The sequence below is a fragment of the Hippocampus zosterae genome, chromosome 6 (genome assembly GCF_025434085.1).
Source record: "Hippocampus zosterae strain Florida chromosome 6, ASM2543408v3, whole genome shotgun sequence".
Lineage (NCBI taxonomy): Eukaryota > Metazoa > Chordata > Actinopteri > Syngnathiformes > Syngnathidae > Hippocampus > Hippocampus zosterae.
In genome coordinates, this window is record NC_067456.1 from 26,882,501 (window position 1) to 26,885,529 (window position 3,029).

The 3,029-nt window shown below is 52.8% G+C and overlaps 4 non-coding genes across 4 annotated transcripts; all 4 read right to left on the reverse strand.

The window, feature by feature from the left end:
• Nucleotides 1-385: 385 nt before the first annotated feature.
• LOC127602939 (5S ribosomal RNA) lies at nt 386-504 on the reverse strand. Its single transcript, XR_007962970.1, has one exon. It is a non-coding gene; the product is annotated as a 5S ribosomal RNA (ribosomal RNA).
• Nucleotides 505-983: 479 nt separating this feature from the next.
• On the reverse strand, nt 984-1,102 carry LOC127602940 (5S ribosomal RNA). Its single transcript, XR_007962971.1, has one exon. It is a non-coding gene; the product is annotated as a 5S ribosomal RNA (ribosomal RNA).
• A 480-nt stretch (nt 1,103-1,582) lies between these two features.
• LOC127602941 (5S ribosomal RNA) lies at nt 1,583-1,701 on the reverse strand. The gene has a single exon (XR_007962972.1). It is a non-coding gene; the product is annotated as a 5S ribosomal RNA (ribosomal RNA).
• Nucleotides 1,702-2,181: 480 nt separating this feature from the next.
• Nucleotides 2,182-2,300, reverse strand: LOC127602942 (5S ribosomal RNA). Its single transcript, XR_007962973.1, has one exon. It is a non-coding gene; the product is annotated as a 5S ribosomal RNA (ribosomal RNA).
• Between the last annotated feature and the right edge of the window lie 729 nt (nt 2,301-3,029).

Here is a 3,029-nt window from a genome sequence, read left to right on the forward strand (position 1 = left end):
CTCCTCTGGAGTGCACAAAGGAGGGACCCGCTCCCGTGGTGGTTTGAGTGCGCAGCCTGTCAGGCTCGCATACGGTCCTCTGCGAGCACGCAGATGCGGTATTTGATGTTTGTTGCAAAAGTGGGCTTTTCCAGTGGAGGTGCAAAGGCATCCAGCAGGCGGAAATCCCAAGCTGTTTCATGTCCAAGTGCTATCATGACCGATCCCCGTGCAGACGGCTCCCTCTGTTGGACATTAATTTTATTCCAAAGAGACGTTGATCTGTCAAATCAACGTGAAGGAAACGATTTCAAACCACAGGATAAGTGAAAGTTGAATGACGAATGAATGCCAAAATTTTTGGAAAGAGCAGTGAATCGTGTTGAGAATTGGAGGTGGGTGCAAAAGCTTACAGCACCTGGTATTCCCAGGCGGTCTCCCATCCAAGTACTAACCAGGCCCGACCCTGCTTAGCTTCCGAGATCGGACGAGATCGGGCGTTCTCAGGGTAGTATGGCCGTAAGCGAGGGAAAACGTGAAAATTGTCCCCTTTATAGCAGACAAGGCACCTGCGGGTCGGGGATGGAGTAGTGGGGTGATTTTTTTTTCATTTAATGACCTCCTCCCGAGAGCACGAAGGAGGGGCCCGCTCCCGTGGTGGTTGGAGCGCGCAGCCTGTCAGGCTCGCATACAGTCCTCTGCGAGCACGCAGATGCGGTATTTGATGTTTGTTGCAAAAGTGGGCTTTTCCAGTGGAGGTGCAAAGGCATCCAGCAGGCGGAAATCCCAAGCTGCTTCATGTCCAAGTGCTATCATGACCGATCCCCGTGCAGACGGCTCCCTCTTTTGGACATTAATTTTATTCCAAAGAGACGTTGATCTGTCAAATCAACGTGAAGGAAACGATTTCAAACCACAGGATAAGTGAAAGTTGAATGACGAATGAATGCCAAAATTTTTGGAAAGAGCAGTGAATCGTGTTGAGAATTGGAGGTGGGTGCAAAAGCTTACAGCACCTGGTATTCCCAGGCGGTCTCCCATCCAAGTACTAACCAGGCCCGACCCTGCTTAGCTTCCGAGATCGGACGAGATCGGGCGTTCTCAGGGTAGTATGGCCGTAAGCGAGGGAAAACGTGAAAATTGTCCCCTTTATAGCAGACAAGGCACTTGCGGGTCGGGGATGGAGTAGTGGGGTGATTTTTTTTTTCATTTAATGACCTCCTCCCGAGAGCACGAAGGAGGGGCCCGCTCCCGTGGTGGTTGGAGCGCGCAGCCTGTCAGGCTCGCATACAGTCCTCTGCGAGCACGCAGATGCGGTATTTGATGTTTGTTGCAAAAGTGGGCTTTTCCAGTGGAGGTGCAAAGGCATCCAGCAGGCGGAAATCCCAAGCTGCTTCATGTCCAAGTGCTATCATGACCGATCCCCGTGCAGACGGCTCCCTCTTTTGGACATTAATTTTATTCCAAAGAGACGTTGATCTGTCAAATCAACGTGAAGGAAACGATTTCAAACCACAGGATAAGTGAAAGTTGAATGACGAATGAATGCCAAAATTTTTGGAAAGAGCAGTGAATCGTGTTGAGAATTGGAGGTGGGTGCAAAAGCTTACAGCACCTGGTATTCCCAGGCGGTCTCCCATCCAAGTACTAACCAGGCCCGACCCTGCTTAGCTTCCGAGATCGGACGAGATCGGGCGTTCTCAGGGTAGTATGGCCGTAAGCGAGGGAAAACGTGAAAATTGTCCCCTTTATAGCAGACAAGGCACTTGCGGGTCGGGGATGGAGTAGTGGGGTGATTTTTTTTTTCATTTAATGACCTCCTCCCGAGAGCACGAAGGAGGGGCCCGCTCCCGTGGTGGTTGGAGCGCGCAGCCTGTCAGGCTCGCATACGGTCCTCTGCGAGCACGCAGATGCGGTATTTGATGTTTGTTGCAAAAGTGGGCTTTTCCAGTGGAGGTGCAAAGGCATCCAGCAGGCGGAAATCCCAAGCTGCTTCATGTCCAAGTGCTATCATGACCGATCCCCGTGCAGACGGCTCCCTCTTTTGGACATTAATTTTATTCCAAAGAGACGTTGATCTGTCAAATCAACGTGAAGGAAACGATTTCAAACCACAGGATAAGTGAAAGTTGAATGACGAATGAATGCCAAAATTTTTGGAAAGAGCAGTGAATCGTGTTGAGAATTGGAGGTGGGTGCAAAAGCTTACAGCACCTGGTATTCCCAGGCGGTCTCCCATCCAAGTACTAACCAGGCCCGACCCTGCTTAGCTTCCGAGATCGGACGAGATCGGGCGTTCTCAGGGTAGTATGGCCGTAAGCGAGGGAAAACGTGAAAATTGTCCCCTTTATAGCAGACAAGGCACTTGCGGGTCGGGGATGGAGTAGTGGGGTGATTTTTTTTTTCATTTAATGACCTCCTCCCGAGAGCACGAAGGAGGGGCCCGCTCCCGTGGTGGTTGGAGCGCGCAGCCTGTCAGGCTCGCATACGGTCCTCTGCGAGCACGCAGATGCGGTATTTGATGTTTGTTGCAAAAGTGGGCTTTTCCAGTGGAGGTGCAAAGGCATCCAGCAGGCGGAAATCCCAAGCTGCTTCATGTCCAAGTGCTATCATGACCGATCCCCGTGCAGACGGCTCCCTCTGTTGGACATTAATTTTATTCCAAAGAGACGTTGATCTGTCAAATCAACGTGACCTGCTGCCCGCCGCAATCGCCGCCGGGCCGGCCCGCACCCCGCCATTGAGACTGAACGGGGATTATTATTTTTTTAACTCGGCCGCCGGGCGGGGGCGGGCATCGCCCCCGGTACCTCCAGCCGCTACTATTTCCGCGGGACGCGTTCCAACACTATTAACCCCGGCCAAGAGGCCTCTTCCCCAGCCACACTCGGCCACCGGGCCGGCCCGCACCCTGCATTTGAGACTGAACGGGGATTATTTATTTTTTTAACTTGGCCGCCGGGCCGGGGCGGGCATTGCCCCCGGTACCTCCAGCCGCTACTATTTCCGCGGGCCGCGTTCCAACACTATTCACCCCGGCCAAGAGGCCT